Source organism: Chiloscyllium punctatum, chromosome 45, assembly GCF_047496795.1.
Source record: "Chiloscyllium punctatum isolate Juve2018m chromosome 45, sChiPun1.3, whole genome shotgun sequence".
Lineage (NCBI taxonomy): Eukaryota > Metazoa > Chordata > Chondrichthyes > Orectolobiformes > Hemiscylliidae > Chiloscyllium > Chiloscyllium punctatum.
Window position 1 is genome coordinate 64,418,527 of NC_092783.1, and position 26,251 is coordinate 64,444,777.

The 26,251-nt window shown below is 41.7% G+C and overlaps 1 protein-coding gene across 10 annotated transcripts in view; it reads right to left on the reverse strand.

The window, feature by feature from the left end:
- Positions 1-26,251, reverse strand: part of foxp4 (forkhead box P4) — a 395,078-nt gene that overhangs the window by 345,155 nt on the left and 23,672 nt on the right. Inside the window, exon 1 of one of the 10 annotated variants that reach the window (XM_072563952.1) lies at positions 17,585-17,807. The exons of the other annotated variants lie outside the window; for them this stretch is intronic. The gene's annotated coding sequence lies outside the window, so the exon portion shown is untranslated. Of the gene's footprint in view, positions 1-17,584; positions 17,808-26,251 lie in introns of those variants that run through there. 10 annotated transcript variants of the gene reach the window in all.

Below are 26,251 nucleotides of genomic sequence, written 5' to 3' on the forward strand. Positions count from 1 at the left end.
TCAATTGTATTCACTTGGCATTGCTCAAATTAAAAAAAAATAACAGAGCATCATTCTCAACTAACCATGAATGTGAGGCAGGGAAAAAAATAGAAAGAGTTTTGTTCTTTCCCAATAACTACTTCTGTTCAGGAGAATATGAAGGATCCCATGGCACTATACAAAGAAGTGAGAGACCTTGGGGTTCAGGTACATAATTCTTTGAACTTTGTGTCACAGGTAGACAGGGTGGTTAAGATGGCATTTGGCACACTTACCTTCATGGCTCAGAACTTGGGAAGTCATGTTGAAGTTGTACAGGACATTGGTGAGACCACTTTTGGAGTACAGTGTCCAGTTCTGATGGCCCTGTTATAGGAAGGATATTACTAAACTGGAAAGGGTTCCGAGGGGATTTGCCAGAATGTTGCAGGGAATGGAGGGTTTGTGTTATGAGGAGAGGCTGTTCAGGCTGGGACTTTTTTCCCTGGAGCATAGGAGGTTTCTAAGATCATGAAGGGTATCAGATAAGGTAAATGGTAGGTGTCTTTTCCCTAGGGTAGAGGATTTCAAGACTAGAGGGTATGTTTTTGAGGTGAGAGGAGAAAAATTTAAAAAAAGACATGAGAGGTCATTTTTTTACACAGAGAGTGGTTCGTGCATGGAATGAAAGTCCAGAAGATGGGGTGGATGTGTGTACAGTTACAATGTTTCAAAGACTTTTGGATAAGTACATGAATGAGAAATATTTGGAGAGATGTGGGCTAAACGCAGACAGGTGGGATTAGTTTGGTTTGGGATTATGATCATGAACTGGTTGACCAAAGGGTCTGTTTCCGTGCTGTATGACTTTATGACTCAACCAAAAATACCAAAAAAAAATCCGTTGGTCAATTGTCTCATTGTTATTTGTAGAATCCTGCTGTGTGTAAAACAGATGAACATTTGCATTACACTAGCCACACACCTGGGTCAGAATTTATTTTATCAAATGTGTCTCAACTGCTTCAGAATGATAATCTGTAACAGAGTGTATTCCAGACAGAGTGTGTATTCCACACTGGGTGAAGAACAATACACAGAGAAAATTCTGAAAGAAGCCAAAATGCTGATAAAATTACAATGATTGTCAACCAGAAATGTAAACTGGTAAGGGAAGTGACTGAGATTAGGAAGGTGTAATACATCAGCAATTAGGAAAATAAAGGTTTCAAGGTCAGAGCCAAGAAAGAAAGAGAAAATGGGAGATATACACTGGAATCAGAGTGGGACAACAACAGGGTTCCAGAAACCATGAGAAATACAGAGACTGAGACAAAACAAAAATAATCACATCAGGAGGTTGTAGGTGGCATGGTGGCTCAGTGGTTAGCAGGGACATGAGTTTGATTCCCATCTCGGGTGACGGACTGTGTGGAGTTTGCACATTCTCCTCGTGTCTGCTTGGGTTTCCTCCCGGTGCTCTGGTTTCCTCCCACAGTCCAAAGATATGCAGGTTAGGTGAATTGGTCATGCTAAATTGCTCATAGTGTTCAGGGATGTGTAGGCTAGGTGGGTTAGTCAGGGGATATGTAGACTAATTGGGTTTAGGGTAATGGGTCTGTGTGGGATACTCTTTGGAGGGTTGGTGTGGACTTGGTGGGTAGAGACAGCAGGGTAAAGACGGAGAGAGAACATGGGACAGGGATAGAGAGAGGAATCTGAGTGAAAGTAAGAAAGAGAAGCAGTGAGAGAGTGACTTAAAAACATAGAGATGTGATGCAGCCATACAATTCAAAATACTTTTGATAGACTTCTCAATACTTATCTATTGCTCATGCACACTGTCTCTCCCTTAACGCACTCTCAATCTCTCTCTGTCTGTCTCTCTCGTTAATTCATGTTCATGGACACTGAACTTGGATCCAATCCAGGTTCAAATCACCTGAGGGAAAAGGCAATATTAATTCTGATTTAATCAGAATTAACCAACTTCCCTCTGTAGCCAGCAATACATTTCCATCCAAATTAGAGCTGATTGAATCAGAATTAGAAAGTATTATGGAAATGGGACTCCAGACTCAAATTTGACAGAAACCAACTTCATTTATAGATACAAAAAGCAATTTAACACAATTTTCTGATTACCATAACTTTCCTAATCACCTTCACAGATCAGGAGAGTTCACATGGGAATACGAAGACTTGTTCTTGTTCAGAGCACTCTGGGCACTTTCCAGCCACATCTTAAAACAAGGGCAAGGGAAAGACCAATGTCTGGAGCAGACACAGGTTTAACCCTTTATGTTTTAATCATTTTCTCATAATTTGACCCCTTTTGTCACCAGTGTTTATTCACTTGAAAGGCACTATAATATAAAATATATTACAGAGTTTGCTGAGTTAAGGAAACCATTAACTTCATTGAAGAAAGATCTTACTGCAGCTTCATCTTGCCACCAAACTGAAGGAAAGAGTAAGGTCATGTGACATTGAATTTCCTGTCATGATGTATGCTACTTCATTAGCATATCACATTGAAATTCAGCCTTTATACTATATCTCCCCTCTATTTCTATTCGTTCTATCATAGCTCCCCCCCAAATCTATGACTACAGGTTCTTCTTGTCATCTGTGGAGCTGTCCTTTGTGTGGTCCCTCGAACTTTGATGGACTGAAGAAGAATTGACCAGTGTTTCTGGTTCAGCAGTCAGGTATCATTGGATCTCTTGATAAGATCAGTGTCCCTGGTCAGTGCGATTATGTTGTTAACTTCCCTGACTATAGGAAGTTGCCTCTGTGCAGAAACTAGTGCATAACTGGTTAACTCTGCTGTTCCATTTTCCGTTTGAATGAGGTAGTCCTATGAATATACCAGGCAAAAGTGAGGACTGCCTCTATTCCTGATGAAGGGCTTTTGCCCGAAACGTCGATTTTCCTGTTCCTCGGATGCTGCCTGACCTGCTGTGTTTTTCCAGCACCACTCTGATCTAAATTATGAATATACCAGATGAGCTTGCTCTCCAATTCCAACAGCTTGGACACTTAGTGGGTTGTCTGCTTTGTGATGTTTGTTATGGTCCCACATGAGATGAGTCAATACATCCTCCTTCAGTTTTATTTTGTTTGCATCATCTTGTACGCGTAGAATGAGTGTGTGTGGGAGAGAATAGAATTGAATTCTCAGTTTTCTTCCCACAAGGAGTTTGCATGGAGTTAAATCATTTTCAAGTGGCATTGAGTGTTGGTTTTGCGGTGTAAGCTGAACATCATCATTGGTTTGGATGATGCTTTCACTATACAAACTCCTTTTCAGCTTCAACACTGATGGAGGATATCTTGTTGAGCTGAAACTGTGGGCAAATTCACATGATGTTGCGAACTCCTTGGAGGACCCTTAGGCAAAGTGTGGCCCATTGTTTGAGATTCCATGGTCCAAGATTCCATGTGTTGCAAAGATCTCCTTCAATGAGATGATCATTGCTTAAGACATGTCAGCTGCAGTAACTTGACTTCTATCCATCTGGAGCAGGAGTCTCCTATGATAAAAGCCACTATACCTCTGTCTTCAAAGAGATTTTAAATGTTTCCACGGTCATGATAGGAAGATGAGATCAATGTTTCATTTGCCTCCCGACAAAAATGATCTTAAATAATAAGGCTTGATATCATCTCTTCCAATGAGCTTGAGAGACCTGGCTACCCAACACCAAACTTGTTCTGGCTCAATATTCTGTGTTAGCTGGATACCTCTGATGCAATGGTTGCAGTGTATTGAGTGTCAGGACTTCCAGAATGAATAACCTCTCACCAGAAGTAAGTAAATTATCCACTGCACTGAACAGTCCTCTCTGTTCCAAGCGCTATCTGAGAATGGGATTGTGAGCCACAGTTCGTTAACACAGTATTCTCTGACCTGAGCACATTTTTGTCTGATTTCTGTGCACCACTGATTTGATTCAGTAACAGAGTATGTATTGGGAAAGTTGTGGTTGCTACTGTTGTAAGGAGTTTCCACCTCTTCAATGAAATCAACTCCCTGTACAGTTCTGTACAGTAGTGACTGCTACAGTCTGCTTCTTTCCCCAGAAAATAATTAATCATCATTCTCCATTTTTGCAAAATCCTCTTTTGCTAAGGTTTGTGGTATGACTCCACCCCAAAGTGAAGACCAAGAACATAATCAATAAACCTTTCACATACCCATGGAGAACTGAGGCTCTGATTGTTATAATTGCATATCTCTGTTCAGTCTCTATCTGTGTCCTGGATGGGTAGTACACTGCACTATACCTTTCATCCATTTGTATCTGAAAGAGTATAGCTCCCAGTCCTACAGAAGATGTGTCAGCAGTAATGCTAATAGTTTGCTTTGTGTGGTAGTTAAAATACCATGAGATGTCAACACTTCTTTGATTTTCTCAAAAGGCCTCTGTTGTTTTTACTCTTAGCACAATGTTTTGACTTGTCAGAGCAGCTCATTGGCTACAGTTACGTTGGCAAGAATCTTCTGGCTTGGTTTCCCATGGTCATGATTTTCTGGGGGTCAGTCATGTTTTGAGGAGGAGCTAGAAACTCTTTGATTATTCTTGTCTTCTGAACCCTTCAGACGTCAGATACATTCATAACATACCCAAGGAATTTGACAGATGACTGTAGAATTCCTATTTGATGTTGAATGTAAGTTCTGGTAGATATTACAACAGGGCCACACACTCTGGTGTCACGTTCTGCCTGAGTGGATCCCTGGATTGAGACACCATCCATGTGATACATGGCTCCATCCAATCCCCCCTGACTAATTGTTGTTCTCCTCGAGATGATCTCTGGAGATGATGTTATGCCAAAAGTCAATCTGTTGAATCAAAACCTCAAAAATAGCGAAATAAAGGTTGTGAGCAACTTCAGATCTTTCTGCAATGAGTTTCTGTCAAAGCACAAAAGGGCTTTTGGCTTCCTGAAGGTTAAATGGTTTCTCAATTCTACTCTGCTCTCACCCCCAGAAAACATTAGATGCTGTTTGTCATTTTTATAAATGACTTGGACACAGGCATAAGTGGATGGTTTAGTAAGTTTGCAGATGACACTAAAGTCGGTGGACTGGTCGACAGTGTGGAAGAATGTTACAGGTTGCAGGGGGACTTGGATAAACTGCAAAATTGGGCTGAGAGGTGGCAAATGGAGTTCAATGCTGATAAATGTGAGGTGATGCACTTTGGAAAGAATAACAGGAAGGCAGAATACTGGGTCAACAGAAAGATTTTTGGCCGTATGAATATGCAGAGGGATCTTGGTGTCCATGTACACAGATCCCTGAAGGTTGCCACCCAGGTTGACAGTGCTATTACGAAGGCATACGGTGTGTTAGGTTTTATTGGTAGAGGGATTGTGTGCCAGAGTCATGATGTCATGCTGCAACTGTACAAAACACTAGTACGGCCTCACTTGGAATATTGTGTGCAGTTCCTGTTTCCCCATTACAGGAAGGATGTGGAAGCATTGGAAAAGGTGCAGAGGAGATTTACCAGGATGTTTCCTGGTCTGGGGGAAGGTCTTATGAGGAAAGTCTGAGAGACTTGGGTCCTTTCTCATTGGAAAGAAGAAGGCTAAAAGGGGATTTAATAGAGACATACAAGATGATCAGAGGATTAGATAAAGTGGACAGTGAGTGTCCTTTTCCTAGGATGATAATGTCGGCTTGTACAAGGGGGGCATAGCTGTAAATTGAGGGGTGATAGATTTAAGACAGATGTCAGAGGTAGGTTCTTCACTCAGAGAGTGGTAAGGGTGTGGAATGCCCTGCCTGCTAATGCAGTTAACTCAGCCACATTAGGGGCATTTAAACAATCCTTGGATAAGCAGATGGATGACGATGGAATATTGTAGGGGGATTAGTTCAAATTAATTCACAGGTCGGAGGGCCTGTTCTGCACTGTATTGTGCTATGTTCTATGTTCTAAGTTGATGTTCAAATGCTTTGTTCAGTTGTATAAGATGTATTCAAATTCTGAAAGATACATTCAGATTTAGATTGCAACCAATCCGAGATCCTCTAAAGAAGGGTCACTGGACTTGAAACGTTAACTCTGCTTTCTCTCTCCACAGATGCTGCTGGATTTGCTGAGTTTCTCCAACATTTCCTGGTTTTATCCAAGAACCTTCTTTCCCTATTGCAAGAATGGACAAGGACATTTCTGGATGTAACAGATGCACTGATGCTGTTTCAGGAAAGAGAATAATGTTTCCAGGCTGATCTCAGCCCTCCAAATCTTCATCTCTGTTAATCAGATGTTAATTGATGCAGCATTTTTGCTGAAAAGTGAACAACTCCAGATTCGATTACAGAAAATTACTCTGTGATTTTCCCCTCTCTGTACTGAAGGACTGTGATCAGTTGACCTGTGACTTTGAGCTTTAAAACTTCAAGTCCAAGTAAGTTTTTGCATCATATCCAAAAATAACTTATCTTCAACCGTGGTTTAGTATCAGAAAGAACTGAAACTACTGCACCTGTGTTTATTGTAAAGTGTACCTTGTTTCCCTATACTGGGAAAAAAAAAGAATGAGGGAGAGGAGTAGGCCATTCAGCCCCTCAAGCCTGCTGCTCCATTCAATAAAGTCCAGTCACTTCCTCTTAGTTTCTGCACCTCTCTAAAGAAAGGTATCACAATGTCATTGCTATCATCTTTTTCATGGATATTGCCACCTTTCAAAGCCTTCTCTTCCGGTTTATTCTGTACAAGCTTCTTGCTGCAGCACACAGCTTAGACATGACTCTTCATTCTGCAAAGATGGCATCCACACTGTTTGGAAAAGTTATTTCATGCCTGTGATTTTTATTGCCCCACCAATAACACAGGGGACGGGTGACACCCACTCTCCCTGTCTCTCCTGTTTTGGTACAGTGACATCTCTGCTTTTAAACTCTACAGAAGTGATCATTTCTGGGATATGGTTGTCTTTGTCATCCCCAAATACTGACTGAAATAGGTTCCTGACCTCACTCGTATGCTCAGTGGAACTAGCTTTGTTTAAAGTTAAGTCACCTTTTGATTGCAATTGGTCAGACAATATTTCATCCAAGATCCAAAAATAGTTCTTTTCCCGATTAGTTCTTCTTTTAAGATGCACAATGGTTGAAGATCATTTCAAGCAACCATGAAGTGAAATTGTTAATCAAATATTTATTCAATAATTAAATCCTGCAGCAGCAATTTGAGCAATATCAAATTTAGTGAGTTTTGACAAGATTTGTAGCTCAGGTTGAGGTTCTGGATGTAGGTTTGCTCGCTGAGCTGGAAGGCTCATTTTCAGACATTTCGTCACCACTTTAGGTAACATCTTCAGTGAGCCTCCGGACAAAGCACTTGCTGGTGTTTCCTGCTTTCTATTTATATGTTTGGGTTTCCTTGGGTTGGTGATGTCATTTCCTGTGGTGAAGCCATTTCCTGTTTTATGTCATTTCCTGTTATTTTTCTCAGGGGGTGGTAAATGTGATCCAAGTCAATGTGTTTGTTGATAGAGTTCCGGTTGGAATGCCATGCTTCTAGGAATTCTCGTGTGTGTCTCTGTTTGGCTTGTCCTAAGATGGATGTGTTGTCCCAGTCGAAGTGGTGTCCTTCCTCATCCATAAGTAAGGATACTAGTGAGAAAGGGTCATGTCGTTTTGTGGCTAGTTGATGTTCATGTATCCTGGCTAGTTTTCTTCCGGTTTGTCCAATGTAGTGTTTGTTATAGTTCTTGGATGGTATTTTGTAAATGACATTAATTTTGCTCGTTGTCTGTCTCTTTCAAGTTCATTAGATGCTGTTTTAGGGTGCTGGTGGGTTTGTGGGCTACTATGATGCCAAGGGGTCTGAGTCGTCTGGCAGTCATTTCCGAGATGTCTTTGATGTCGGGGAGAGTGGCTAGGGTTTCTAGACACATTTTGTCTGCTTGTTTGGGTTTGTTGCTGAGAAATCAGCAGATTGTGTCCATTGGGTATCCATTCTTTTTGAATACAGTTGATTGAATAGAATTCAAACAGGCAGAAAACTAGCGACCAGGATATATGAACATCACCTAGCCACAAAACAACATGACCCACTCTCACTAGTATCCTTACATACAGATGAGGAAGGACACCACTTCGACTGGGACAACACATCCATTCTAGGACAAGCCAAACAGAGACACGCACGAGAATTCCTAGAAGCATGGCATTCCAACCGGAACTTGATCAACGAACACATTGACTCGGATCCCATTTACCACCCCCGAGAAAAAGAACAGGAAATGACATCACCACAGGAAATGACATCAGCAAACCAAGGCAACTCAAACATATAAATAGAAAGCAGCGCTTCATCCAGAGGCTCACTGAAGATGTTACCTCGTTATGGTGACGAAACATCTGAAAATGAACCTTCCAGCTCAGTGAGCAAACCTACATCCAGAATATCAAATTTGTTTGATGGTGATGAAAGTATCAAATATCAGGAGATGGGTTGAAAAACAGTGGGCCACTGAGTGGAATCACACAGACACAGGCTATTGACCCAACTAGCCAGTGTTACTGCCTCACATGAGCATCCTCCTATCCTTCTCCATTCTTTCATCAGCAAACTTTTTTCTCAGCTTCACCAGGTCTATCTCTTACTCTCCCATGCAAGAGATAGGCTGTCAATTAAAATTCACTGCATACCCACAGACTCCCACAGCTTCCTTGACATTCCCACCAGCGTTCTGCCTGAGCTGTGTGACCACATAGTTGCTTTAAGGTTCCCCCTGAGGTTCCAAGCATGGTGATCACTGTGCTTGATGTGCCAACACATTGATCTCTGGTTTTGGATGTCAGTGACACATACAGGTCTTGGAGGCTCATGCACCAAAAATAGAAATTAAAGGAACTTATGTTTTTTATATAAGGATTGAATTCCACACTCACAGTTTCTCACTTGCTATCACAATTATGCAGATAATAAAACATTCCATACCACTACCTCCAACACTGTATTCCTTTTTCCTCAGCTGATGATCTTCCTTAACACTCCTCACCCCATAGTTGATACATTCCCCATCAGATCCACTCCATTTCTTGCATGTCTGCTCTCAGCCCTTTGCCTCCCTCCAAGAACTATGTTGGAATTCCATTAGTCCTCAATGTCTACTCCAGCAGCCTCCATCTTCCATCAATCATTGAACAAAGAACAATACAGTACAGGGAACGGGTTCTTAAATGTGCTATTGTATCCATCTCCACCACCTTCTCAGCAGTGCATCACCCTGTATCATTTCCACCACTGTCAGCATAATGTCACACACATCATTCTTGCATTCCACTTCTAACATTTTGAAGAAATTATTTCATCCTTGAGACCATCATCCAGTCACGATTCACTCCCAACATGTCTCCATTTTCAATGGTGCCTTCACACACAACACCTGACCTTTTACCTCCTCCCTTCTCACTATATGAGGTCCCAAACGCTCTCTTTCAGGTGAAACTGTGACTTGTTTGTAATTCTTTCCATGTAGGTACTGTCTTCACTACTCACCATGTCATCTCCTCTGTACTGGAGAGACCAAATACAAACAAGTGGAGAACCTCGTTCAGTAAGTTCATGTGACCCTGAGTTGCCAATCACTTGTCATTTCAATTCTCCACTTTACTTGCACTCTGACCTCTCACCTCTAAACCCACTTTTTGACTCAGTGCCCCACAGCCTCTGGACCCAACATTGAGTTCAACAATTTTAAATTTTCACAATTGTAAATTATAACCCACCTCCTTTTTTTTGCATTATTTTTCACCAGTTTGATTTTTCTTAGCTTCTTTCTTATCCCATCTCTTTCAGATAGCTGCCTTCCTGTCATTCACACTTCCTTGAGACACTTCATTTCACCCATTGATATTCCCATTGGCTTTTGAATTTTTTTTTTCCCATTTAATCCCTCCTGCTTTCCACCTAACAACTGATTTTCTGTTTTGTTCTTCAGTCACCTTTATGCTTGTCCACATCTATTATATTTCTATGTTTTTGCAATTCTGTTGATGGGTCATTGACCTGAACTATTAAGTTTATTTCTCTTCTAATAGATGATGGAGACCTGCTGAGTATTCCCAACATTTTCTGTTCTTCTTTTAGGTTTCCAGCAACAGCAATAATTTGCATCGTCAAATCCTTCTATTCCTTTCTCCCCATGTGCTTATCTAGCTTTTCCAATAATGTCTTGTTACTAATCACTTATACTTCCTTCTTGTAGTGAGTTCCGCATTCTTATCACTCTCAGAGTGAAGAAGTTTCTCCTGAATTCCTTTCTTGTCCTATACTCATGAGATGTGGGAATCCCTGGCTGGATCAGCATTATTGCCTATCCCTAGTTGCCCTTGAGAAGGTGGTGGTGAGCTGCCTCCTTGAACCGCAGCAGTCCACCTACTGTAGGATTTACTTGTGATGACCTGTATTTCTGGTTCCTAGTTCTCATTCTAATGGAAAGATCGCTCTATCTACTGTCTCAAACCTTATCGCAGTTTTGAAGAATTCCATCAAGCCAATTCTCAGCCTGACTGCTCCTGATAAATGAACTTCAGTCTGATCACCCTTTGCAGACAGCAAAGTGCTCTCAGTTGTCCAGGGCTTCCATATCTTTGATATAAGACCAGAGCTGTGCACTATATTGCCATTTAATGCCTAACTGACATTATAATAAAACTTAACAAACTTTCCTTACTTTAGAATGTTATCTCTGTCGAAATGTGGGAGTGATTTTTAGTTTGATATGGTTTTCACCTTGTGTTAATGACTGGTGTCCCTGTAGCCCTGAATCCCTTCTTCCCTTTTTCCACTCATACTTTGTTTATATATCGAAGTAAGTTTCATATGTACCACTATTTTATTGTTTTGTTAATGCCTTCTTGTTTTTTGCCACAGTTTTCCATGTTAAATTTCACCCCTAAATTGGGTGCCATTTGTGAATTTTTGGTGTAGAGAATCTGACTCTTAAATTCAAATCATTTCAGTGAAAGGTGAACAAGAAGAAAGAATTGCATTTATATACCACCTTTCATAACCACTGTATCTCCTAAAATGCTGTAGAGCTGATGATGTATGTTTTGAATAGTCTCTGTGTAGGAAACGTAGCAGCCAATCTGTGCATGATCAACAATGGATAATCTGCTTTTGTGATGTTGTTTGAGAATTAAATAATGCACAGGATACTGCAGGTAACTCTCCTGCCCTACCATGCCCTGGGATTAGTCACCTAAAAGAGCCAATGGAACCTCTGTTTAATATTTCACCCAAAAGGAACACTGTAGCATTCTCCGTGTCCCACACTGGGAATGTTAGCCCTGGTCTCCATCTTCATGTGCTAGGATGGGAATGCTGCAATGCTTTTTTTTCCCAGAAATGCGCTCTACCTATTAATCCAGGGTGACAATGGTTCAAGCGATGAACACATTCTCCGCCTTTTGCCAGTCTGAGTAAATATCTTTCAGCACATCTTTCATTTCTTTTGCCATTAGTTTTCAATTCATTCTCCTTCTTGACCCCAGACTCCATACATTCTGACTCTTCACAGTAAAACTTTAACAGACATTTTCTTGCCTCGATGCATGATAATGGTTTAATGGAGGTAATTTTCAACCTCATTGCATGGGCGGTAATGAGGCTGACCATCGCAATTGTCCTTGGTAGATATAAACTCAATTTCACTCTCTTATTTTAATCAAACAAAAACCAGGTCAGCTTCACAACAGGCGAGTGATCCAGTCTCAAGTGAAGTGATCCATTCTGTCAAAGATTACTGAAAGTGGCAAGTTGAAAATTGTTCCAATAGAACCAATTTTGTATCGAATAAAGTCACCAGGGCTGAGGCTTTGTTTCTTGAGGCACGTTTTCTCTCTCTCTGTCTCTGAATCACTTCCTAGCTCTTTGAGAATCAGTCTTGTTTCTGTCTCTCTCTCTGTTTTCTGTATCCCTCACTCTACCTCTCCATTCCTATGTTCTCTCTCTATCCCTCCCTTGAGTCGCACAATGCTCTTCATCCTCCGAAACCTTTGCTGTAATTACATATCGAGTGAATTTAATTTACATTTTATGAAAATAGAGATTGAGCTGATTGTGCATGCCGAACACTAGTGATTGCTGCCTAGATTCTCCTGCCTCGGAACTGATACAAGATCAGACATTGCAAACAATTCCTGCCTCTCAGCCCACACATGGTTCACTTACAATAATACGGTCTCAGCAACATAATTGTCTTCTTGCGAATGCAAGGGGAGCATTTATTGAAAGTGTTTCTTGATAATTTAGCTGCAGCATACGATTGGACTCACCGAGAGCAAGCTTGTGCAAGTTGATATGTGAATACGTGCACCGTCTCTCTGCACAGTCAGATCAGAGGAGACCAGACACTACACAGTGGAGAGTGTGGCGCTGGAAAAGCACAGCAGGTCAGACAGCGTCTGAGGAGAAGCAAAAACCCGATGTTTCCTGGTGAAGGGTTTATGCCCGAAACGTCGACTGTTCTGCTCCTCGGATGCTGCCTGACCTGCTGTGCTTTTCCAGCGTCACCCTCTCGACTCTGATCTCCAGCAGCTGCAGTCCTCACTTTCTGCTCGTTGATTTTACACGGACACTACACAGGATGTGCTCAGCAGCTGAATTAGACCTTAGTTCGGGCTTTAAAATAGGCAGTTCTAGGAGACGGTGGGATAATTCAACCAGATTCGTTGCTCCTAATTACTATCCAAAAACTGGAGCTACATTTAGAGTGGGAACAGGATTATGTTTGGAACTATGATCCAATTCTGTGTCACATTGTGTCAATGTCAGGTTCACCCATGATGTTTGTTACATGGCAGGTTTTACACATGGTTCTCTCTTTCTAGCAACGCTTTTAGGGACAAGAAAATAAGATTTCAAATTCTGGATGAAACAATGAAATTGACTCTTAACTGAGAGGTACAAGTATCCGATTTCATTGAAGCCAGGAAATAGCAGCAGGTTCAAGCACCTTGTGCAGTGAGCTTTTTTATTGCAGTGATTAGAGCTTCTAAATTGTCATTAGAGACGGGACATTAATCACATTTAAACACATTCACACCAGGATCTCCATTAAGGAGAAAGCAAATCGAACTGGGAAGTTAATTTATAGACTGCCTGTTTTACGTGTGTCAGCTATGGCTAGGTGGATAGCACTTTCACCTCTAAGTCAGAGGGTTTTGGGTGGAGAATCTCCCACTCCAGACACCTGAAGACAATCTGTGTGTGGCACTGAGAGATGGTTATCCTGGTGAAGGTAACACACTCTGAGTGATATGTGGATCTGGGGCCACAGCTGTTCTTTTAGTTGGATATACATTTTCTGAACTGGAGATGACCAGACCACTATCCAAGCAACTTCTCAACAACATTGATAGTTTTTGTGCTTCTAATTACCCACAAAGTGCCAGTTTCAAACTTTTCAGAGAATGGATACACAGTGAACACTGTTAAAAAAAAGCATGTCCACATCAAAATCAGGATCCAAACAGCAAAACCTTCCTTACTACTGGCGAAACAGTTCCACCCAATAATCGTTGCACTGAAATGCTATATCAAAGAAATGTGGAACTCTTACAAAATGTAGCAAAGAGAAATTATAAAAAGCAGGTAACTAAAACTAAAATGCTGAAATCTGAAATCTAAAGTTTGAAATCTGAAACAAAAACAGAAAGTGCTGGAGAAACTCAGCATCTGTGGAGAGAGAAACAGTGAACATTTTGAGCCTGATGACTCTTCATTGAAGCTGATATCAAATAGCAATTTTGCAAAGTAACTTTGTAAATGCTCTCATCATGATCAGGTGAATGATGAAACATTTTTCATCCATTTTTGCCACATGCTGGGGTCAGGTGCTCTTAGCTCAAGTTTCCATGGGGAATAAGTTGAACAAAAATTGGAACTCTGTGCAGGAATCTGCCATACACGATAGTGTCTGTGTCCTAGGCCTGGCACAGCATGTGGCAGGGGTTTGCAGTATCCTGGTATACTGAAGACCCTTCCCCTGTTCTCCAGGAATAACTGGCAGACACAATTAGTTGTGTGTGGTTATCACAGACTTTCAGTTTCATATTGTGTTGAACAACATGTCATTCATAGTATAGGCATGGAATGGGTCTAATAAAAGCTACATAATTTTTCAAAAACACTTATTATAAACACAATAAATTGAGATTAATGTCATAAACAAGTCAAACTTGTTTCTCATTATTTACTCATGAAGTATTTGTTACATTGACAAAAATCACTGCACAGTTTCTCGTGTCATGTGCATAACTCACTAACCAGTGTCATTCACCCTTCGAATAATTCACTAACCAATGTCAATCATCCTGTCTGTCACTCATTAACCAGTGTCTACCAACTGGTCTATAACTCACTAACCAGTGTCTACCACCCCATCAGTAACTCACTAACCAGCATCTGTTGTCCTGCCAGTAACTCATTAAGTAGTGTCCACCACACCTCCATAACTCACTAACCAGTGCCTGTGTGAAGCTCATTAACTCTTGCTTTTTACAGACAAAACGCCAGTTCAATTTTTTAAAAATCCCATTGGAATAAGAAGAAGCATAAATCTATGACATTTTTTGAATATTTTCTGATATAGAGGATTTCTTCCCTAAAGGTACGTTACATCCACAAGGCATCCTTTCTGGCTTTAGTTCTTAGAAGATGCTGTCAGGTTTTATGCTCACATCCAAAGTTTGGGAGAAGATTTGTAGCTCAGGTGCTCATTGTTGTGGTTCTGTTTGCAGAGCTGGGAATTTGTCTTGCAAACGTTTCGTCCCCTGTCTAGGTGACATCCTCAGTGCTTGGGAGCCTCCTGTGAAGCGCTGATGTGCTGTTTCCTCCGGCATTTATAGTGGCCTGTCTCTGCCGCTTCCGGTTGTCAGTTCGAGCTGTCCGCTGTAGTGGCCGGTATATTGGGTCCAGGTCGATGTGTTTGTTGACAGAGTCTGTGGATGAGTGCCATGCCTCTAGGAATTCCCTGGCTGTTCTCTGTTTGGCTTGCCCTATAATGGTAGTGTTGTCCCAGTCGAATTCATGTTGCTTGTCGTCTGTGTGTGTGGCTACTAAGGATAGCTGGTCGTGTCGTTTCGTGGCTAGTTGGTGTTCATGTATACGGATCGTTAACTGTCTTCCTGTTTGTCCTATGCAGTGTTTTGTGCAGTCCTTGCATGGGATTTTGTAAACTACATTAGTTTTGCTCATGTTGGGTATCGGGTCCTTCGTTCTGGTGAGTTGTCTGAGCATGGCTGTTGGTTTGTGTGCTGTTATGAGTCCTAGTGGTCGCAGTAGTCTGGCTGTCAGTTCAGAAATGCTCCTGATGTATGGTAGTGTGGCTAGTCCTTTGGATTGCGGCATGTCCTTGTTCCGTTGACTTTCCCTTAGGCATCTGTTGATGAAATTGCGAGGGTATCCGTTTTTGGCGAATACCTTGTATAGGTGTTCCTCTTCCTCTTTTTGCAGTTCTGGTGTACTGCAGTGTGTTGTGGCCCTTTTGAATAGTGTCTTGATGCAACTTCGGTTGTGTGTGTTGGGGTAGTTGCTTTCATAGTTTATGCTCACATTCCTATACTCAAGCTCATAATTTTCAAAACTCCAGTGATAAAATTACTAAGTGTCTCAAGTTTCTACAAAGATGTCATTGGGAATTAGGTCATTTTCCAAATTCCTCATCGGGCTCACATGCTCCCAGGATGGGGACAGCACAGGTTAGATACAGAGTAAAGCTACCTCTACACTGACCTCATCAAACATTCCCAGGACGGGGACAGCATGGGGTTAGATACAGAGTAAATCTCCCTTTTCTGAAATGTGATGTCCTAGCTCCAATTCTGATTTCCCACTTTTATATCAATTCATCTTGAGGACAATTAATTATTACACGTGTGGTCAAAGACGATGACTTCTCACAAACTGACTTGTGGTCCTTTCACCTCAGGTGAAGTCTATGTGAGGGGATTGCAGTGGAGTCCTGTCCTGTTGTTAGAGAGTTTATTCTCAGTTAGTTCATGGCTTGAGAGAACTGAAGCTTTGCCTGTGGTTCATGCACTGATCTTTTCTGTAGTACAGGCTGTGTGAGCAGAGACTGGATCGACATTTTCCAGCAACTGCATCTAAACAACTCAGAAGTGACTCCGGGCTGTGTTAATTTAATACTCTCTGCATTGTTGACACTTTAAGCTTTTAATAGAGAATTGACTGTTCCCTGATGGTTGTGCTGGTTTGTACCCAAGCCATATCGATCATACATGTGTTTAACTGCAGTGTGACAGCCCCACACTTCAAAGGGAGTTCATTGTGTGAAGTGCTTTAAACATTTGGCTGTGATAAAACACTCTATAAACAAAAGTACAACTGATGTTACTGCAGAGGCAGTAGATCCAATTTTCCTTCTCAGGCACCACGAGATTCGACAATTCAAACGAGGAATGGCGTTAACGTACTGAATGCACTGAGGGTGGAATATAATTGGAGTTACAGGCCAGGACACTCCCTCTGGAGTATTGTCAGACACTCCCAGGTGGAAAGTAAGGATATGGGAATGTTCAGTGAAAGACTTTTAGGCTTGCCCATGATTTCTCTGGCCTGTGCTGGGAGTATCTGCTGACACCCACTCACATCTGAGAAATATTGAATTACCAGGCTCCCTCTGAATCTGTTTGGCCAAACACAATCTGCACCTTCAGGAGAGGAAGTTAATGGGAGATTATAAAGAGGCATTCAAAATTTTACAGACTTTTGAGAGAGTAAAGAAAGAGTAACTAGCTCAGTGGAAGCACGGTCAGTAACCAGATGATACAGGTTTGGTCTTATTGGCAAACTACCCAGAAAGGGAATTGAGGGGATTTTGCCTACAGTTAGCTGTTGGGATCTGGAAGCCATTGTCTGAGATGGTGGAGGAAATAGATTCAATAACAACTTTCAAACAGGGAATTGCGACAATATTTTAAATTAAAATGTTTGGAGTTGTGGGAAACCAGCAGGGACAATGGGATTAATTGGACAAACTGTTTCAAGCGCCCAGTACAAGGCGGCTGTGTGGCCACATTCTATGCTATAACATTGTACAATTTTCAGATGGAGGAAATGGATTGGGATACGAGGCAAAAACTGGAATGATCAGAAGCTGCATACACTCACCGAGAAACAGGCACTCCACAAATAAATAACAACATTGCAGCATTAACATAGTGTAGGGGACAGAGGCTATTTGGCCCAAGGTTTCAATGGCAGCTCCTTGCTTGAATAAGTAAACACTAACCATACTTCTCAGTTAGCTTCCCATTTTCCATTCTGCCCCACTCTCTACCAAGGCCTTCCATTCAACATTCTTTCCTTCACATCATGTGAGGTGCCAATGTTCCTGATTATTAGGATAATCAGGGAACAGGGTAAATGAGCCAGGACTGACAGCTGTCATTAGCCATGGCTAGAGAGGGAGTTATGAGATTACAGGCAGAATGAGGGCTTGGGGAAGCAGTGGCTAGCAGTGCCAACCTTGTTACAGTGTGTGTTTCCAGGGGCAGAAAACTTCTGCTCCCTCCAGCTCTCTTTGGAGACACACATGGTGCTGTATCTTTAAAACCAACCTGATTAGTTGTGAGAGGTAGCTGTGTCTTCAAATGCTGCATGTGAGGATGCGGGTGGACCAGGCTTTCTAGATGACTCAGGGGGAGGCAAAAGCACCAAGGGAGTTATCAAACTGCAGCCTGGTGTCTTCGTAGTGGCTTCACAGGATAGGTCATCCATTTCAGGCTTGGTCCATGGAGCCTTGTTATTCTGATCTTTACCAACTGGCAGGGTATATGTTTCCAGGGGTTGAAGTGGCTGCACTGTTTCCCTGTTGCATTGGAGACTGTTTAGGACTTGTGCCATTGAATATCTTGACCTTGCATTGGAAAGGCAGCACCTCCAGCAGTGTAGCACCACAGTGGGCTGTCAGTTTAAGTAGTGATAAAAGTAAAAGGTTATGGATGCTAGAAATCCTAAACACAGAGGATGATGGGGAAACTCAGCAGGTCTGGCAGTATCTATGGAGAGAGAAAGAGTTTATGTTTTGAGTCCAGTTGATTCTTCTTTCGAACTCCATAGATGCTGCCAAATTTGCTGAGTTTCTCAAGCAATACCCCATGTTTGCTCTTTTCTCATTGTGTCACTCAAACCCACAAGTGTCACATTCAGAGGCTAAAATGCTGAGTGTGAGATGGGCTGATGGTGAGTGTACTGCTTGGAATTTCGAGTTCTTGTTTGACTGTCCAGTCTCTGGGTTCTGCTGTCAATTTTCTAGTCATTCAACAGCATTCAATAACCTCAACACCATTTAGGACAAAGCAATCCATTGACTGGCACTCCATCAACCAATTTCAAGCATCCATTGTCTCTCCCACTGATGCACTGAAGCAGTTCATCCAAGCTCCTTCACCAGCAGCTTCCAAACCAATGAACTCTACCACATGGGTAGTCAAAGACAGCAGAAAAAAAATGGGCACACCACCACCTACAAGTTCCCAAGTCACTCCCCATCCTGACTTGGAACTATATTGCCATTTCTTCTGGGTCAAAATCCTGAAATTCCCTCCCTAATGACATTGTGGACCAACCCACAGCACATGGACTGCAGGGGTCACCCCCACCTTCTCAAGGGCAACTAGGGAGATGCAATAAATGCTGGCCCAGCCAGTGACATCCAGGTCCCATGTAAAACATTTTAAAAATTATTATGTGAAAGCCTTGGTACTTTCACAAAGCAAGATATGGAATGGTCAACTTTCTGACTGAGCGCTCTTGCAATATTGTGAGCACAGGCCCAACTTCACTCAGAAACAGCTAGGGACTCGTTCTGAGAATTAACTGCATGGAAAAGGTTAAGAGCCAGGAGGACAGATCATAATATCATCACATTGAAATATAAAGCCTTTTCTCAAATTTAGGTTCATTCAAATGCAAAACAAAATGAACAGAAAGTTACCACAAACCCTCATGAATCATGTTAAAAACATAATTACTGGCAGTGAAATCCAGCCAGCTTGCAAACTTGAACTAAGTTTTTGGGTCTGAGGACAAGGTTTGGATTTTGCAGTTAGTTTTCCTTTTGTGCTTGTAGAGCGGAATTCAAAACGTCCAATGGAAGGAAGTTCTTTCTTTCAGCTGGTTGTATCAATCTGATGTGAAATACATTGGGGCAGCACTCAAATTCCTTCTTTGTTTACGTGCCATATGGAGTGAACTTTGAACCAGAACCAGTGACCTCATCAGAGGTGGGAAATGAAAAAAATGATATTGTACCTAACCCCGTGCTGGAACCGTCCTGGGAGTGTTTGAGGGAGATAGTGTAAAAGGAGCTTTACACTGTATCTAACCCCGTGGTATATCTGTCCTGGGAGTGTTTGATTCCAACAATGTAAGGCCGCTTCACTTTCAGGTTAAAAGAGTACAGAGTGCACTTTCAGTTGACAAGAATAGAATAAGTTTGACTTGATATCTAACTTGCTTCCGTACCTGGGAGTGTTTGGGATGATATCGAGAGAACTTTACTTTCAGTTTAAAAGAGTTGAGGGAGCTTTGCTTTCCATTTACATTTAGTTTAAGAGAATAGAGGGTGCTCTATTTTCTGTTCACTTTCAGTTTCAAAGAGTAGATGTATCTAAACCTGCATTGTCCCTGTCCTGGGAGTGTTTGATGGGGACTGTGCCAAGGGAACGTTACTCTCTGTCTAACCCTGTGCTATCCCTGTCCTGGGAGTGTTTGATCCTGGCCCTTCTGTTTTGAGGCATTTTATCATGTAGCAATAAAGTTCAACCGGAGAAAAAGAAATATAAAGAGAGATGGAGAAACACAGTGACAAGATGAAAATGTGAATGGTCCTGTTCAGGGACAGAAATCTGTTTCTCTCTGCAGTAAGTTTACTGAATAGATAAGCCTCATTTTTATGGTCTGGTTTTCTGTGGTATTACTGACTTGAATCAGCTGCTGTCAGGTTTCTGTTCCCCTACTGCCTAATTATCACTTGCTTTCACCAGTCAGGATGACAGAATAGAATTCAAAATTGAAAGGAGTGATGTGAGCAGATTATAGCAGAAATCAATCGAGGGTCAAACATAAGGAGTTTAATAAGTGAGGCAGAACTTTAGAAATAAATGATGAAACGGGTTGGAATAAAACAGCCAGCTGTGAATAGATAAATGTTTTTCTTTTAAAGGAAAATGTACACTTTATTAAAAATGTACACTGAAAGTTGAATCAGAGGAGGCTAATTAAGCCTTTAATTAGGCTGCCTCATTACTAATGCAAATTAGATTACACTACTTAGCCCCATCGTGTCCACAACATGATGATAATTGTAGGCTTTGAAATTAAATTACACAGTGATTAGCATTTCAAAGGGATTTATTCAGCATTCTCCCCCTCCACACGTGAAAAAAAAACAAATGGCCAGTTACCATACCGAGTTTTGTTAATTGATTATCATCTTATGGTCCTGACTTCTCAATAGTTTGTGGTAATTTAGAATTTGGCACAGTTGGAGCCTTGTTCACCAGCCGAGATGGCAGTGCCTAAGGTACCACCCTCAGGTTCAGAGGGGCTGGTAGGCCAGGGAAAGTAAGTAACTTGGGGGTACGTTTACCCCAATCCCATGCACTGATCCCACTGAAACAAAGCAGCAACTGAGGACAGAGAGAGAACTTTAGTGCCTTGGATGCAGTTGAATAGTCAGTGGGGATTACCGGCCTGGACCTCAGGAACAATCAGTGTCTTTGGGTCAAGGGGAGAACTAGCAAATAACAATTTTAAAATCAACCTGATCCTTTAAAAATAGTTTTGTTACCCTTAGAAAGTGCATTACTGACAACCTGCAATGTAGTTTGTGACTTTTGTTTTGTTTTACCCAGAATTCATCATTTTCTTCAAGATTTCCAAAAGGATTAACAAAATGTCAGCTTCCAATCCCAGCAGTCCTCCTCCCCATTGTAAATGATCATTTCAAGAATATTTGCACAAATTTTAAAAAAGCTTCTTAATTGTTTAAACTTTCCAGTGAATCCTGCAGGATCGAGCTCACGGGGCTAATTATGTTTTATAAACTAACAGGAGTTACTGTTAATGAGTTCTGAGCTGCAGTTTTCTCCATGAATTTCCTGCCCAATTGAATGGGAGCTGCAGCCCACTGCATTAACCTTTCCACATTTGCCACTGGAGGCTATCTGAGTGAATAACTGTCTCACAGTGACAGGTATTGGATCGAACTCTCTCCTCGCCCATTCCTTTGTCCACCTTGCAGAATCCTCTCACCTCCCCACTTCAATTCTGACAAAGGATCTTCACACAATAAAACATTAACTCACTGTTTCTGCTTTCAGATGCTATTTATTTCCAAAAGGTTCCTGTTTTCATTCCTGTTTTATTATTTTTTTTTCTGTTTCTAGGACTTCCTCTTGTTCGTGGACGTCCATTTACCCTCTCTGCCATATGTGCTTTGCTAACTTGAATTGAAAGTGAGGACTGCAGATGTTAGAGATTCAGAGTCAAAAAGTTGGTGCTAGAAAAACACAGCAGGTGAGGCAGCACCCAAGCAGCAGGAGAACCTGATGAAGGGCTTATGTCCGAAATATCAATTCTCCTGCTCCTCAGGTGCTGCCTAAACTGCTGTGCTTTTCCAGCACCACACTCTCGACTCTAACTTGAGTTGAGTCTATTTCTGGAGGAACTGACCTCTCATATCAACTACGACAGCCGTACTCTCCAGCTATTAGTCAACTGTTATGTCCAGGTTCATTCTACTATTCACACCTAGCCTGGGCCCAACACCTTTTTACAACTATTGCAAACCCTTTTCATTTTTGTTTTGTGATACCTGTCATCCTCACAGTCCCAGAGGATCATGGGACTGCTCCTTTATTAGAAAGCAATAATTGGTGCTGACTTAACCTGAGGGTTACCATGCCTCAGGTGAGGGGCCAGTTTGAGAGTGTGGGACCTGAACCCACTTAGTTGGAGTCACTCTGCATTACAAGCCAGCCATTAGCCAACTGAACTAACTGAACCTCTTGAACCTCAACCTTTCTTTCTGTCTTGCTTTCACATTTCTACAACACAAAGCTCATCAATTTTCCACATTACTCTTGAAACTATAAACAAGAGTCATGCTGGACTCAAAACACTGTGTTTTTCTCTCCACACATGCAGCCAGACCTGCTAAGTTTCTCCAGCATTCTGTCACTTAGGACAAGATTCACGGTGCCCACCTTTCCCCAGCCAATCAGAAGGTGAATAGATTCTTCCTCCCTCCAATGAATGTTTTTTAATAGTCACTATCTTGACTAACCATTTTACTAATCCTTTTAGAATCAGTAAATGAAAGTGTTTAAAGAAAATGCAAAGAATGCACAATCTTTATTAATGTTCAAGGACATTTCACCTCAGTTGCAGTCAGTACTTGTTTTGTAAATTAATCTCATGTTTCTGGAGAGTCCAGAACATTTTCTGAGTGTTGGAACCCTCACAGGGTCATTTCCCTCAGAGTTTCAAGTGGCTTATACTGCATTTCCAAAATGATGTCCATTCAGGATGTGAGCAATGATTGGTCCCCAGGGTTTACAGTTAACACTGTCAGAATTGCAATTCCACACTAATTCCCAGACAAGATCCAAGTTTGAGGCAAACAATCATTCAGTTTTGTCCAGCACCAACCGCACTCACCTCTTCCCCAGTCCCCAGTCTCTGAGTCTGGCAATTGATTGCTTTGATTTGAGGGTCCCAGTTAGTGAGCGATGGAGGGGTTATGAAATTGAAGATTGTGCGTGTGTGTGTGTGTGTGTGTGTGTGTGTGTGGTGGGGGGGGGGGGGGGGGTGCATTTGTGCATGTGTTTATGTTTTTGTCTGTATGTGAGTGTGATTGTGTGAGTGTGAGTGTGTTTGGTGATCTCAGACTCTCAAACACTGTTAAACCTTCCCCTCACCCCATGACTGACGTGCTCACAACAGCAAGAGCTGACCATTCTAATCATTTGATATAGTAACATGTGACGCATATTGCAACAATTCAAACAATTTTAATTCTGACCATGTGTAAAGTTAGAAATAACATATTGTTCCACGTAAAGCAATTTCATCCACTGTACTGCCTTTGCAAAGTTTGGAAGGGAGCCGTGTGCATTTTGTATACGCGTTTGTAGTAACCTCTGAAGCTGTGTTTTGTCTTTTCCTGAGTCTCCCACTGATCATTTACATAAAACTGTGAAGGGTTCTGCTGTGGAAATATGAGAAGTTTGGTGTGAAATTAACAAGGAGAAGCTAGAAAGTAACAATCTCTGGATTACTACCTCAGCCACGAGTAGATTGGCAGAGAACAAATCAGTTTAGTGAGATGAACAGTGGCTCAAAGACTAATATGACTGAAATGGGTTTCAGAGTGTGAGACACTGATACAAGTCCTGGGGAAAGTGAGATCTGTACCACTAGGACAGTCTACAATTGCACTGTGCTGGGACTGATGTCCAAAGGAATTACATAAATAGGGAAGTAGAAAAAGCTTTAAGTAGGGCGCGAGGGATCAAACTTGGGTAGATGTAACAAGTCGGGGGATAGATTCACCGGAAGAGAACAACATAGTTAAATGGGAAATAAAGGTTAGGGAGTGACAGGAAAGGACAGAGGGAGTGGACTTAAGAATACACCAACAATCAAGACTTAATGTTATACTACTGTGCGTAATATTTATAATGACGCAGTTGAATTACTAACACACATTGAAGTAAATAAATATAAATGGATCTCCATTACAGAGATCTAGCTGCAGGATGAGAAGGATTGGATTCTGAATATTGAAGGGTATATGACACTCAGGAACAATAGGAAGCTACATAAAGGTACAAAGATATCATTGAAGGCTGCAGGACAGGTTGATAAGGTGGTAGCAGTGGCATATGGGACATTTCTCTACATTGAAGAAGCTATTGAATACAAAAGCGGAGGTACATTGCTGGAACTGTATGAGTCACTGGTTACGCCATAGCTGGAGCTTTGTGGACAGTTCGGTCACCACATCGCAGGAAGGATGTCATTGTTCTAGAGAGAGTTCAGCTGAGATTTACAAGAATGTTGCCAGGGGCTTGACAATTTCAGGGATGAAGAAAGGCCGGATCAGCTAGGATTGTTCTCCTTAGAACAGAGGAGGTTGAGGGGTTCCTAAATTGGGGTGTACAGAATAATGAGGGACTTGAGTCGAATGGAACAGTGAAGACCTGTTTTCCCCTCGCACAGAAGGCAGTTATCAGGGGAACAGATGTAAGGTGATTGGTAGACTGACATGAAAAGAAGCCTTCTTTCCCATAGGATGGTGAGTGTCTGGAATTCATTGCCCAGTTTGGTGAGTAAGGCAGAAGTCCTCAACTTATTTAAAATGAAACTGAATCCATACCTGGAGAACTGGAGCATGAAAGGTAATGATCGGGGACTGGCGAAGTGGGATGACAATAGGGAGGTAAGTTATTCAGCTGGCACTGGGCTGGATGACCTCTTTCTGTGCCATAACTTTCCTATGGTTTTACAGTTCTATGGCATTCATGCTATAGTTAGAGATGACCTTGGTTTAAAAAATCAGGATTTAAAATCAGTTTAGATGGAGATAAGGAGGAGTATGGGAAAGTAGTCACTACTGGGAATGGCCTATAGGATCCCTAACAGTAATACAATGTGGGATAAAGTGGATGAGAAGAAATGTCAGAAATATTAAGAGAAAGGGACAATAATAATCATGGTGACTTTAATCTCCATAATAACTGGAAAAGTCAGATTGGTTATAGTAGTCTGGATGAGCAATTTATAGAAGGCTTTAAAGATAGTTTCTTTGAGCAGCATAATCTGGGACAGACCAGTGAGCAGGTTATATTGGACTTGGCATTGTGTAATGACAGGATTAATTAATGACTTACTGTTCTTGGATTTTTAGAAGTCAGTGAGTGCTATAGAAAATATTATTGCACAAAGTGAGAGCTCATGGCAGGGGGGAATATACTGCATGAATTGAAGATTGGCTGGTTAGCAGAAAATGAAGACTATGCGTAAATGCAATTTTCTGATTGGCAAGATGTGATGTGTGGAGTCAATAAGAAGGTCTCTGGTGGGGCCTCAACATTTTTACAATTACCATCCCCTCATTGATGTAATCTAAATTTGCAGATGACACAAGTATTGATCTGAAAGTATAAACAAAAGTAAAACTTGCTGGAGAAACTCAACAGGTCTGGCAGCATCTATAGATAGAAGTCAAAATTAACGTTTCGGGTCTAATGACCCTTCTTCAGGACTGAGTTGGAATCCCAGTCTGGATTCCAAGTAAAGTTGAAAAGTATGTTGTGAAGAGGAAACAATGAGGCCAGGTTGAGTGAACAGGCAAAAATCTGGCAGATAGTGTGGGAAATGTGAAATTGTTCACCTTGGTTAAAAGAAAAGAAAAGCAGATCTTTATTTAAGTGATGAATAACTGCAGAATTCTGAAGTGCAGAGGGATCTGAGCATTGCATTGCATGAATCACAATCACTTTGCAGATACAGCAAGTAATTGAGAAAGCTAACTCTGTATGAGAAGGTGATGGAGGCAGGGTCATTTAATATTAATGGCTATGGTCAGGATTAAGACCATAAGACCATAAGACATAGAAGTGGAAGTAAGGCCATTCGGCCCATCGAGTCCACTCCGCCATTCGATCATGGCTGATGGGCATTTCAATTCCACTTACCCGCATTCTCCCCGTAGCCCTTAATTCCTCGAGACAACAAGAATCTATCAATCTCTGCCTTGAAGACATTTAGCATCCCGGCCTCCACTGCACTCTGCGGCAATGAATTCCACAGGCCCCACCACTCTCTGGCTGAAGAAATGTCTCCGCATTTCTGTTCTGAATTTACCCCCTCTAATTCTAAGGCTGTGTCCACGGGTCCTAGTCTCCTCACCTAATGGAAACAATTTCCTAGTGTCTACCCTTTCCAAGCCGTATTATCTTGTACGTCTCTATTAAGTCTCCCCTTAATCTTCTAAACTCCAATGAATACAATCCCAGGATCCTCAGCTGTTCCTCATATGTTAGACCTACCATTCCAGGGATCATCCGTATGAATCTCCGCTGGACATGTTCCAGTGCCAGTATGTCCTTCCTGAGTTGTGGGGACCAAAACTGGACACAGTACTCCAAATTCTTGTCAGGCTGGGAATCAGGGTCATTGGGAGTAACTGGGAATGTGGAATCCAAAACACAAAC